Source organism: Camelus dromedarius, chromosome 7 (assembly GCF_036321535.1).
Source record: "Camelus dromedarius isolate mCamDro1 chromosome 7, mCamDro1.pat, whole genome shotgun sequence".
NCBI lineage: Eukaryota > Metazoa > Chordata > Mammalia > Artiodactyla > Camelidae > Camelus > Camelus dromedarius.
The window spans coordinates 32097350-32111300 of record NC_087442.1 but is presented as its reverse complement, the minus strand read 5'-3'; the positions used below and the strand labels follow the sequence as shown (position 1 = coordinate 32111300).

Genomic DNA, 13951 nt, shown 5'->3' with positions numbered 1-13951 from the left:
TTTCTTGTTACCCAGAATCTCTTTACCACGTGGTTCTGCCTATCCCGTAAACAAACTCACATTTTTGTTTGAATTGGAAGCTATTTCCTCAAACCTTCTCAGGTAGTGGCATTCCACAGATTACTAGAGGTGTGTTACGTCCACCTTTCCTCATTTCTCTTGTTCCTTCATCCTCTATATAAAGCACAGACTTGATTCTCACGTCATCACACCTCCTTGTTCCAGTCATCTTCATTCCTAATGGTCCTTTATTCTCATTTATCAAGATCTTTTTCTTCACCGCTATTCCCATTCTCGACCTGATTAATTCCAATTTCACATATATCATCTATATAATAAATTCAATACTCTGACTTACTAATTTCTTGACCCTCTCACTTCTATGATTTTTCTGTCCACTTACCACAGCCATATAATCTGACGTATTCCAGGTCTTGTAGTATGCAATAACTACAGCCTGCCTAAATTCTTAACTTCAAGTATCCCTGTCTTGGACAACTAACACCATCCTTCCATCTTTCTTTTTCTAGCACCCCAATTCTAACTACTCTTTGACTGGACTCAGAATTCCAATATATTCATCTCATTAACTTTTCATTGTCACTCATATTAAACCCTCATTTCTTTTCTTATACAGAATTAGATTCCATGATTCGCTATTATAATCACTGTTTTGCATATATCCATAATTCTTTTTTTTTTCTTTCTCCCTTCCTTTTGACAACACTCCAAAGTTTGTTAAATCAAACACTCTGCCTACTCCCAATATACCTCAGAGCAACATATTTGGAGAAAATACAGCCAAACTGGCTTGTCTCACTTCAGGTTCTATATTACAAAATTCAGGTGAACCCCCAATGCTGTCCAATACTTCCATTTTCATATCAGTTTGCATCCTCATTCTCTGAGGATACTAATTCATACCCTGTCTACTCTGTTTCAGTCTTTTATTCCTCCTGCCTCTTCACTTTCAGATGATGATTTATCTTACTAAATCAACAAAATAATTGAAGTAATCATAAAAGAATCTTTACATCTTCCTGAAAGTGAGCTGTATGTATACTACACTGTACATACTTCCTTTTTTTAATATTTCAATGAATGTACTCTCTCCTTCCAAAGCACCCCGCCCCCCATCCAAAGTCATCTATTTGTGCTCTGAATTCTATCTCTCATCACCTACTTAAGATTTTCATAATTCAGTTATCCTCCCACTCACTAAATCATCAGTGTTTGTCACTGTACTGGATCATTTCCATCACAATGGAAACATACTGTAAATCTCCCATTTTAAAACAACTGTAACAGGTGCAAATTCTGAACCTTTGTCTTCTTCCCACAGGCTTCTGCTTTCTCTGTTCCCCTCTGCACCAGTAATCCTAGTCAGAGTTGTGCATATTCACTCTCCAATTCCTTACTTTCTCATGGGTATTGAGCCATCCCAATCAGGCTCTATTTTCCATCTCTCCACTGAAACTATTCTTATCAAGGCTACTGGTGATCGCCTTGTTGCCAAATTCAAAGGGCAATTCTTCATTTGCATCTTACTTGATCTGTCTGTAGCATTTCAAGCTTTTGGTTCTATCTTTCTTTTTTAAACATTTCGTCACTTCACATTCCCCAGGTTTTTCTAAAACTCAATGGCCGCTCCTTCCCAGTGTTTTTTGCTGAACCTCCTCACCTCTTCAGTTCTCAAATCTTAGGGTGGTCTCTGTCGTGGGCCAGAGCCTGTTCTCTTCTGTCTAAGCATTTGCTGATTAAGATATCTTATCCATTGTTTATGACTCTAAGTTTTATATCTTGTGCTGTGGGCTTCCAATATGTATCTCCAGTTTTAACCCCTCCCTTGACTGTTACAACCAAATTCCTTCTTACCGTCTCTACTTAGACATGTAATAGGCGTCTAAGTTTGAGATATTCAATGTTGAGTTGTTAATTCTACTTTTAAATCCCCTCCTTCCTGAATCTTCTTTATTGGACACCCAGTTTTGTTTTGTTTTTTCAGACCTAAAATGTGAAGTTATCTGGACTCTAGACTTTCTCTTCCATCCTCATATATCCTATTAGGCAATCCAGTGAGCTCTGTCTTTAAAGTGTATGTTTCATCCATGGTTTATTCATCGTCAGGGGCTTTGGAAAGAAAGCAAACAAACAAAACCATAAGCATGACATTTAAACTCTAGGCCTATGCCACAAGTAAGTGTAAGTCCCAAAACTGCTTTGTCTCTTGTGTGAAATTAAGCCAAATGAGTCAAATTGATGTAAACTATGGTGTTACGGTAAATGAAACTAAATATAAAAGACAGTAAGATAAAATTTGTTCGCATTGTGAATATTTTTCCTAAATCTATCACCCTGTGGTCCAATTGACATTTCTAGTTAGTTGGTACAATAGAAACAGAGACAGAACTAAAAGCATTGTTATAAGTTCTGTATACTTTCTATAATCTTCAAAGACTTATTGAAACGTTTCAGTAATCCAGATGCTGTCATCACAGTTTTCATTAAGTGTATAGCTGAGGTCCTACCTGCTAAGGAAAATTATGGGAAAGCAATATTATAGGAAATGGCATATAATAGATTTCTGAGTTCATGAAAGTAATTCTGTCACAGAAATCTGCATAATTGCAGTGTTCTACTGGGATGAGTCTTAATGCCTCAGATAACTTGTCCTTTTGTTTATTTATGGCAAAGTTTATTGTCAAGGTAACAACTATAGAGAACCATCATGTCCATATGGTGTGACTAAATCTTCCGCTTATAGTAAAGCCTTTTCTATCCAGCCAGATAGTAAATAATCAATGGCCTCATACACAAAGTTTCTGTTTCAGTTGATTGCTCAGCAATTGACTTCCACTCAGAGTGACTTTGTTTCCTAGAGCATTGAATTCAGTTCATTTCAAGCACGCAGCTTGAATAAATGATAATTCTTACTGGGAAAATTCTAGATATTAATGTGGTACAGAGACCTTGGAAATGAATCCCTGAATAATGGGCCCTTAAGTGTGTATTCAATTAAAATGATCATAAAAACTCCATCTATACCACAGAATTGATTTCACTGGACTCAGTTCTTTGAGGAAATGTTTCTTTTGTCCACAAGCCAAATATTTGGTTTAACTTTACTTTTCCATCTTCACCATTTACTACTTTATCTACTTTTTGAAAGGTTAACAGGTGCAAAGAACAGTTCTCCCTTCTCAAAGCTGAAAAACTTTATGGCAGCCGTACAGTGCAGTCTCCATGGAATTCTTTGGCATCATGTTAACACATGGACATGATTTTCTCTATTGTGGACAAGTTAATCCATTAGAAGCCTGAAAAAAATTAAAAAGTTAATTAACCAATGATCATGAGTCATCCCTGACCGGAAAGAGCTGAATTTGCTTTCACATCCATCATTTTCTATTCCTCGGGGCATGAATTCATTGAAATTTCTGTGCCATACTAAAAGAGTTTTATGATATACTAAGATACATATGTCTTTATAATGCATTAACAAACAAGTTAAAAGTTAAATTTAATGTTTTTAAGCACCTCATTGTACAAACTACTGTTGCTTTGTTTGGGTAGGAACACTGAGGGCAGAGGTGGGCTTTGACTAGCTTCATTCCATATATTAATGAACAAACCACTGCAGACATGGAATACTGGAAAGAAGGTAGACATCTGAATCCCTGAGGTAAACACATACAACTTTATTGTCAGTTGTTAGAATGATCACCAGGCATAGAGTTGCCCACAGTTTGGAAGTTAGGTTACGCTAGCATCTGTAAGTGGACAAATCTAATCATGTGCGATTTTAGCGGCTGACTCAGTCACTGATGTGATTTCAAATAGTTGAGTATAAAGGAAACTTAAACATCAGAAATTGCTGTAATATGATGTAAAATCACCTCTGATTTCTACTGGTGACAAAGGTATAGAAACCAACAACACTGCTCTGTGCTGTTACCTACCTTCATAATTGAAGGAAATGCTAAATTTCAATGGAGGTTTGTGAAAATAAAAATGTCAGCCTTTTGCATATCAGAACACACATACTTTCCTGAATTCTGTGCATGAACCTCCATTTAAGAACCCTTGATTTATGGAATTTGACAAATCAACTGAAAGATGACCTGGGAAAGTGCTGTTTCAGGAAGAGTACAGTCACCAGTGTTTATCAGGAGGCTGCTAAAGAAATAATTCTGTTGTCGGGGACACAGTGAACAGAACAGAATGGTGATGTCCTTGCCCTCGAGGGGTTAACAGTTAAATAGAGATGTAGTACATGCTGACATTGCATAATGTTCCTGAGTGATTTAGGTCTATTTTAAATTGGGGGGGGGGGGTTCCAAAGGGTGTGCAATGCCTGAGCCTAAATAAGGGAAATGCTCAGTTGCCACTGTCCTGTAAGTAGTAGAATTTGTTAATACCGTAGCGTTAATGTAGACATTTTTCAGGTCTGCAAATGATGTAGGTACTCCTAAGAGCTATGCTTATGCTGACTGAGGTCTAAAACTGGGATTCAAAAAATAAGGAATATTCTTGGTAAATCAGTTTTGATAACTCTGAGATAATGGATATTTCTCCAAAGAAGCAGTGCATAGGAATGCCACTCACATTTGAAGACATAAACAGGTTACTTCCTATGTGTTTGATTGTAACTAGAACGGATCTAATTCACATTTGTACAGTTCTTCCAGGTAGGCTGCTTTTTGGTTAATGCACTTAGCTAGATCTAGGGAAGCCTTTGGCAACATGCAGTGCTGCCTCAGTGTTTACTGCCCACTGAGTGTGGCATTTTGAGCTATCTAACTTGGATTTCTGTTGGCAAAGCTGTATTCATTTTCACACAACACCAGCAACACAACAACTGTCCCCCTTCCTTCCCCCACCAAAAAAAAATAGTCATAAAAAACTTGAACACACTTTCCAGAGATGTCTAATTTATAATTAGGTTGTAGCTCAGCCAAAGCCTTGGGGAGCATGGCTCAAAGATAGAGTGTGACAGAAATGGATGCGAAACAGCTGCAGAGCAGTACAATTCCGCAATAAAATAGTTATTATTGGTACTGAATTCAGAATCATCCGCAAACATTCATCAGGCACCTACTATGTGCCTGCCATCGTGCCCTGCATTACACGTTTGGACGCTAAATTTCCAAGGCTGGACAGGCACTGCAATGCCAGCCTGTGGCCTCTGGGGGACAGTTCGGTTAAAAGGGCCTTTAAGCCAGAGTCAGAGCGTTGTCTGAGAAATGTTAAACCAGAAAGAGGAAATTAAAGCAGTTGTTTCCGCAAATAAGCTTGGGACTACAACAAATGGGAGGTCAGAAAGACAGACCCAGCCAATGTAGAGACTAGCTGGGGAGGCAGAGCTTTAGATACCAGGTTCAGGGTTTTTTTATTCATTACTTTTGCAATTTATGTTTTCTGGCCAGAGACTGGACTTCTAACTGAGCTGAAAATGAATTACTATTTCTGGAGCCTGTGACCTTACTGGTGTCGATTTGCATGTGGTTTTCTGCTTGGATGCTTTAGTTTTTGTGAGGTTGAGAAGAGATTTGTTTTGGTGCAGGAACACCAGCTAGTAAAGACCAACAGAGAGAATGAAAAGGCTGTTACAGATACTGTCCCCTTCTTGAGTTGGTTTGGGGAACTTGGTTAGCGAGATGAATTAGCAGCATAAACATGAGTTGTGTTCCTAAATGACTTCATTTGACTATGGGAACAAGCATTAGTACTTTCAAGTTTCATGACAAGTGCTTGAGGAGAAAGCCGTCCTCTCCTACCCGTCCCTGCAGTACACATCACCCTGTAGGGGAGTTTTGCCGCCATGGTGTCATGTTCAGAGGAAAACGCAAGAATAGCGTTTCTGTTAGGTGTGTAGGAAACTGCTATAGCGGAGCCAGACGTGACCCCGAAAGTGGCCAGCCGTCACTAAGTATCGTCAAGGTGACTGAGCAGAAGAACACAAATGATAACATTCCTGTTCACATCAATATGTGTTCAGGTCCTAAGGATATAGAAGCTTGTAACTAAAACTGAAATAGCTATTTATGTGATTTGTTGTGGTTCAAGCAATACTGCTTGAAATTCCTCTAACATAAATAAGATGTAAAAAGGAGGCTCATTTTCTCTAGTACTATAATAGATTACTCATCAGTGTTGGCATCCTGATGTGGAATAGAAGGGGTAAGATAGAGGGCCTGATAGCACAGACCCCCGCCCCTCGAGAAAAGGAAGATAGACTGTGCTTGGTGGAGGAGACAGAGAGGCAAAGGCATCCCGAAGGCCAGTTCTGGTAAGTGGTAGCTCCTGGTACAGCAGCACAGCTTCTGTGGAAGCAGACCATGGATAGGGTATCTTCTCTGGACTCTTGAGTAGAGTAGTAATGAGGAGAGTGGGGATGTGATACTTGCAGGGGGGTGGACACCCTGATGCTGTGCTGGTCAGACCAACCAAACTAGCTGGACGAATTTGAAATTTATGTCCATTTTTTTGATACCCTCTTTAGGAACTGGTGACATTCAGATTACACGTATAGTATACCTCAGTGGAAGTTAAAACAACAGCCAATGAAAATTCAAATAAAAATTTCTGTAAACCATCAAAATTGTAAAGTTCAGGATTATAGCTTGTTGATAGCATAATTTGACTCAAAGATAAAAGTTAAAATGCCTAGAAGTAATGGACTGCTTTTCCTTTAGGCAAGTTTCCATGAAACTTAATTGCAGATCATCTAAGCTGATAATTTAGGTCACATGCATTTGCTTTGGCAAACAGTTGATTTTATTGAAGTTTAGATTGAAATATTTGAAAATAAAATGCTCATTAACCAGAACACATGCCTGAGTAAAGGGCTATCTCACATATGGTACAAGATAAGATGAGGCTGTGTCTGTGAGCGGGGCCAATATTTCCTCAAAACTGAAGGTGCTCAAATCCTGGACTAAGTGTCAATCAAAACCTCAAAGTTTGGAGCTATATAGTATTACATGAACATTTTAGCCTTGAAATATCAAAAGCATTTCAAACATCCAATGTAATTATTAAACATTCTTAATATCATACCCATGGGTTGCAAAATGTCAAGTAGTGAAACTGTCCAAGATGAACAGGTTTCAAAATATGTCTCCAAGTATCTAAATGATTTTGCCTACTCTCTAGGACTCGTAAAGATATACCAATTAAATGTTAGAGGATAGCTGCCAAGAATGATCATTTGAGTTTTAAAATTATTCTTTCCAACAATAATTAGCTGGCAGAGCAGTTTTTCTTGAAACTAATTTTACATTTGACAATAGAACCATGTCATCAGCATGCTTTTCCCCACCCCCTGCTTTTTAGAAAGAGATGACAGAAAATAACAAGTTTCCACCCAGTCAGGAGTATCCAACCAAGCATGATGGGGCTAAGCACTTTATAATACAGTGATCTAATCCAGATACAATCCTGTCTCAGGATTTCCCATGAACTTTCACTGAAGTAAGTTTAATCAAACCTTTCCAATTAAATTGATATCTATTGAGAGATAGATTGTCCAAAGGATGTGACATTAATTTTTCAGTCTGTCTCAATAGGGCTTCATCCAGCTCACCAAAAGATCCTGTTTTTCATGGTAAAAAATGTGGAGTAAGTACAAATTTTTTAAAAATTCAAGACATGTAAGCAAATATAAACATCTATCTCAAGCACTTCTGGAGTACTGTATGTAGAGGCAGATCATACATGGTTTATCAGTGTTGGAGGAGGTCATTGAGAGGACATGACTGCTGGTTGACCTACAAGCTGAACCCAGGGAATCAGAGGGTCCTCATCTCGACCCCTGTCTTTGGAATGTGCCCTCCACTTGCCTTACCCATGCTAGAAGGTACCCAAGAACACAGCCTTGAGATAGTAAAGAGGTGTTGAGACCATCTGGACTATATAAGTCACTGAACCCAATTAAGACTTGAAGATATAAACTTTAAGATTCTGATGTGTGTGTGAGGAGATCTACTCATTCTGCATCAGCCCAAGACAGAACTTGTGAGTCAATTCCCTTGCTTACTAAAATTGCCACCTACCAGTCTGGAGTTGTCTGCCCCTTTCTTTGGTCTCTCCTTGCCCGGTGTGAACAGGGAGGAGTTAGCAACCCACCGAACAAGACCTGAAGGGACATGTTCCTTTCACAGGTGACAAGCGGCTATTTGGGTGAGTTTGATGGACATCAGAGTGGCCATTCTTCCTTTATCTATATCAAATCTTATTTTTAATTTTTGGCTGAATAGATACATAGATTTAAAATTCTAATATGATTTTGAAAACTTGAGTAAGTAGTCGTTAATATTAAAACTTATTATGTAAGCTGATTTTTGAGAACCTTTTCTGTTTTGGACACTATCCAGACATGGTCCAGATGAGGAATCTTAATAATTGGAGAACAATGTGGTGGATTTACTAGATCTGAAAGAACTCAAATGGTGGCATTTTCATGTGACTTGGCACAAGCTAAAATGCAGCAGCTGTCTCAGAAGTTTGGACTGAAACTAGTAAGCTGGCATCATCTCATTCAGGCATTTACATATTCAAGCCAGGTCCTGAAACACAGTCGCCTGAATAGTTTCTAGACCAAGTCACCTTATTTGCACTAAAAATAATAACTGTCTCCTCTACTTTTCCCATCCTTTGAAAGTGTATTGAGAAGCTTAACAGTACCACTTGGTTTCTTAGGAAAGTCGTCTGAGGGTGCTAGGTGGAAGGTTTCTCACCAGCAGACATTTCTGTTCATAGTCCCTTTCTGAGTATAGCATAATATAAGGTTGGCCCAGCATCTCACTGTTATACATGTTATAGTTTGTAGGTTTTAGAACACATAAAGCTATTTATATGAGCATTAGATGTTGAGGAATGTTAAGACTTAATATTATTTAAGTATATTAAGCATGCCATCTTCCGGGAGAGAAAAAAAAAAATTGCTCTTGTAAGGATTAACCAGTTTCCCAACTGGTGCTGTTTTAAAAAAAAGGAAACATGGGAATTAAATAAGTGAAATGAAGATTTTATAGATCAAGACATTAAAATATTGACTATTTTATATTTTTAACCTAATACTTTTTTCTCAAATGGAGAAATTCAATATTTTAAAGAAGATATTCCCCTCAAAATAATCCAAAATTTAATGTTTTTTGACCAAACAAGTTTTTTTTTTTGGATCAGTTTGGTACTGAGTCCCTTGGTTTTTTTTTCTCTCATATAGCCCATGATTGGAGCTGAAGAAGCAGCCAGCTTGGAAATGCCAATGGACACAGACTAGAAAAATCAATAAACCCTGCTCTCTCTAACCAAAGGATCAGGAAAGGGAGAATCTAGCAAGACAAAAATCTTGTAGATAATGACCACTATACTCGGGCAAAACGCCACAGAAAAGGCTATGGCTCGAACCCCATCTGTGCCAGCAAGGACAAATGGGGACTTACACTTCTGCTGGTCAAAGAAAGTGAGTGTGGGACCAAGATTTCCAACCTCACTGGCTCCTATAAAACCCCATTCCCACGATCAGTGGAGACCATGTCAGAGTATGGACTTCTACCTCCACCCAGCAGTAGGGAGGCACCCTTTCCATGCCTCGCTAGAGTTGTGTCAAGAAGAAGCCTGATGGAGACTCAGACCTTTTACCGCAACTTAGCTCTAATGCAGACCCCTCACTACACCCATATGTTTTCAGTAGAGGCCATGTGTTCTATACATCACTAAATGTGTAATTAGAAGGTCAATCAAGTGAAAATGAATGAATAATATATGGCTAAAACATTTGACTATTGACTATACTGACTAGCTATATTGGCATTATGACAACTCTGTTATTAAAAAAGTATAAACTCAAACTGAAGTTTTAGGAGTGAGAGGTAGGTCTGAAAGAAATATTGAAATTACTCTTCTATATAAAAAAATAAAGAAAAAGAAAAGTCACAGAATTTCTATTGGCTATCTAATGCAATTTATTTCAATCCATCAAAAAAAAAAAATCATGGCTGTATTATAACTTCCCTTTAGTGAATACAGTAATCTCAGCATTGCCATAAAATACGTCATTACAGCTTACGAAGAAGCATTGAAACTTGGTATGATTTTTTCCTTATGTCATATTCATTCTTCTTAATGTGCTGTGAACTCCAGGAAAACTTTCCAAAGTTAAAAAAGTGCTGGAGAATATGATACAGATAATAAGTCCTTCCGGTATTTCTAGTATGCTGGATGGAGGATCCCTTTCAAAAATTAAATATTCCCCTTAGCAGCTTCAGTTGAATCACTAGCTGAGTTAACCTCGATGCTCAGTGAAATATGATGCTTATATGAGTAATGTTAAGATCAAAAATAATTAATTAGTTGGATAGCTGTGGATAGGAACAGTAGTCTGTAAAGCGTGAATGCATGTTAAAGTCCACGCAGTGATGATGAGAATAATGAGCAGCGCAGGGGAAAGAGCGATCACCAATACTCCCATTCGTTATCAGCTATTTAGAATAAGAATTTAATAACTAGGGAGAGCGATTATGAATCATGGAGGCTGTTTCTATTGTCTATTAAGTTGCCTATCAGTTTTATCTATACATAAGGGAGTAAAATTGTTAACACAGACAAGCATGTTTGTGGTTTTTGCTTTTCCAAAATGAGAAAAAAAATTATGCAGCATAATTCAATACTAATAACTTCACAGTTCGGATGTTCTTTGTGAATTTTCCTATTTATTTACGTGTTATGGGGAGATTATGTTTTATGGTAAAAAATAATAACCCAGCGTATGTTAGAGGCAAATACATTAAAAATAAGAAGCCTCTAATTCTCCTTGTTGAAAAGAAGGGAAGGGACCCCTTCCATTTTTTTTTTTCTTAGAACATTTACTTTAGAAAACTGGTAATTGCAAGCACTTTCTCCTTCCTTTAAAATGTATATAAATCCCTTTTTAAACTGAATAGGCCTTTTGTCTGCTTTCTGCCCCAGGTGTGTTTTCAACAAAGACCAGAGGACCATATCTGTGAAATGTAAACATCAAGGGAGATGGTACTCCTAAGTCCAGCTTCTGTGAAAGGATAGGAGCCTAATTTCAGTGAGTCTCTTGCTCCCATTTGCTAAACTACCTCCTGTCATAAAGGCATGAAACGTTTGTTTTCCTCTGGCTAAGACCCCAATTACCAGAGAAAGTCAGGGTGAATGGTGCGTGACAAATGGTTCTGTCCAGTCTTCTTACTTGAGGACTAGTTATTGTTTATCTTGGAATCCTATGTAATTGTATCTGTTTGGTTGTATATAAGGATGAGATTCCTTTCTGCCTTGCAATCTCTTAGCAGATTCCCTATGATGAAATCACATTCTGGTTGGATACGCATTCAGCAACAAAAATGTCTCTTTTTTCTATCATCTTTGTGGAGAGGATTTCTGGGTTGAGATAGAGTTTATTGTTAATTATATTCCCCATAAATTTTGGCGACAAGGGTGGGATGAGTCTGGCAGTTCCTGAATTGAGTGGGCAATTGAGTCTGTGGCCACACAACAGTGAGACAGGAGACCCTGAATTATAAAAAGTCTTCCTTCCTTTGCCTTAGGAGACAGATCCCAAAAAATATTGCTGTGATTTATGTAGAAGAATTAACTATGTGTTCCTCTAGGAGTTTTATGGTTTCCAGTCTCATATTTAGGTCTTTAATCCATTTTATTTTTGTATATGATGTGAGAAAATGTTCTAATTTCATTCTTTAAATGGAACTGCTCAGTTTTCCCAATACCACTTATTGAAGAGACTGTGATATATCTCCTAAGGCAAAGGAAATAAAACTAAAAATAAACAAATGGTACCTAATTAAACCTAAAAGTTTCTGCATATTGAAGGAAACCGTCAACAAAACAAAAAGACAACCTACTGAATGGGAGAAAATATTTGCAAATGATATGACTGATAAGGGGTTATTATCCAAAATATATAAGCAGCACATAAAACTCAGTATCAAAAAAAAATTTAAAAATGGGCACAAGACCCAAATAGAAATTTTTCCAGAGAAGACATACAGATGACCAACAGGCACATGAAAAAATGCTTAAAATCGCTAATCATCAGAGAAATGCAAATCAAACCCACAATGAGGTATCACTTCATCATGTCAGAATGGCTATCTTCAAAAAGAACACAAATAACAAATGTTGGTAAGGATGTGGAGAAAAGAGAATCCTTGTAAACTGTTGGCAGGGGTGTAATTTGGTGCAGCCACTGTAGAAAATAGTATGGAATGTCCCTAAAAAAACTAAAAACAAAACTACCATGTAATCCAGCAATTCCACTCCTGAGTATGTATCTGAAGAAAATGAAAACATTAACTTGAAAAGATATGTGCACTTCAATGTTCATAGCAGCATTATTTACGACAGCTAAGATATGGAAACAACTTAAGTGTCCATCAACAGATGACTGGATAAAGAAGATGTGTGTGTGCGCGTGTATATACATAATATATATATATATAATGTATATACATAATATATATATATTCAATAGAATACTATTCAGCCATAAAAAAGAATGAAATTTGGCTATTTGCAACAACATGGATGGACCTCAAGGGTATTATGCTTGGTGAAATAAGTCAGAGTAGGACACATACTGTATATTATCACTTATATGTGGAATCTAAAAATCAAACAAATGAATAAATATAATAAAACAGAAACAGACTTACAGATACAGAGAGCAAACTAGTGGTAACCAGTGAGGAGAGGGAAGGGCAAGATAGGAGGAGGAGAATAAGGTACAAACTACTATGTATAAAATAAACAAGGTACAAGGATATACTGGACAGAACAGGGATTATAGCCAATAATTTACAATAACATTAAATTAAGTGTAATCTGTAAAAATTTTGAATCGCTATGTTGTACACTTGAAACTAATATAATATTATAACCCAATTATACCACAATAAAAAAATAAAGTCTTCCCTATAGCTGACTTCTTGAAACTGGGGGTAATGATTAATTAAATCCATTTCATCTGCCTTCACTAATCAAGGTCTTGTGAAGGCTTGCCTGTCCTCCAAGCAGGGGAGGCTAAATGATAAGATGTTTGCCCAAGTTGTTGTTCCTGACTCCAGGAATTTGGAGTCAGCTGTGTCTAGTTTAAGCTGAGCTGGTTAAGACTGGATAGGACCACTGACCCGCCAAATGGGCATGAGCAGGTGTCCTCTCGGCGACCTTTTAAAGTCAGAGGGCAGAAGACTCCACCCTCAGATCCTCCTGAGCACCTCCATTTTGGAACGTGCAGAGACCTGTAGCTGAATCACACCTGTGCAGAACGATGATTAGTGCACCTTTTTTCCAATCCTCTTTCCCCACGCTCCCCATGCCTCAGACCACCCTGCTTCTTTATTCTTTATCCTATAAATACTAGAACTTTCATCTTCAGGGAGGCAGATCTGAAACTAGTTCTCCTGTTTCTTGGCTTGGCTGCCATGTGATTAAATCCTCTTTTCTGCAAACCTGGGCATCTCAACGTTTTGGCTTGCTTTGCGTCAGGCAGAATGAACCTCTTCAGTAACATTCTCTTCAGGAAAACTAGTAAGAAAAACCAAGCTCTTCAAATTCAATATTTTAGTATTGAATAAGCATGAGTCACATGGTCTCTAAAATCCTATAAGGATCACCATTGAGTTGGAAAATATGGGAAGACTTGAGTGTTGTCTGCAAATCTCTTTCTTAAACAGTTACACTCTGTGTCAAGTTTGAAAGGATGTACACAGGAGAATCAGTCCTGCAGTGGTCTGAGGACAGTTCTTTTAATCTGGATAAATTAACATATTTGCAGAGATACTTGGAAGGACCTCATTTCAAGCAAATGGATATTTATGAGATGAATATGATTCTAAGAGGAAAGTAAAAATGATTTGCATAGACAGAAGGAAAAATTGGAAAGAAAACAGAAGAGGAATCGAGAATT

At 37.6% G+C, this 13951-nt stretch overlaps 1 long non-coding RNA gene across 2 annotated transcripts in view; it reads left to right on the top strand.

Moving 5' to 3' along the window:
• The window catches only part of LOC116154053 (uncharacterized), a 293948-nt gene extending 282849 nt beyond the window's left edge, over nt 1-11099 (top strand). The window contains exon 4 of one of the 2 annotated variants that reach the window (XR_010381777.1): nt 10972-11099. This is a non-coding gene — a long non-coding RNA (uncharacterized LOC116154053). Of the gene's footprint in view, nt 1-5426; nt 5636-10971 lie in introns of those variants that run through there. The other variant, XR_010381778.1, reaches the window with a different exon arrangement.
• Nucleotides 11100-13951: the final 2852 nt, after the last annotated feature.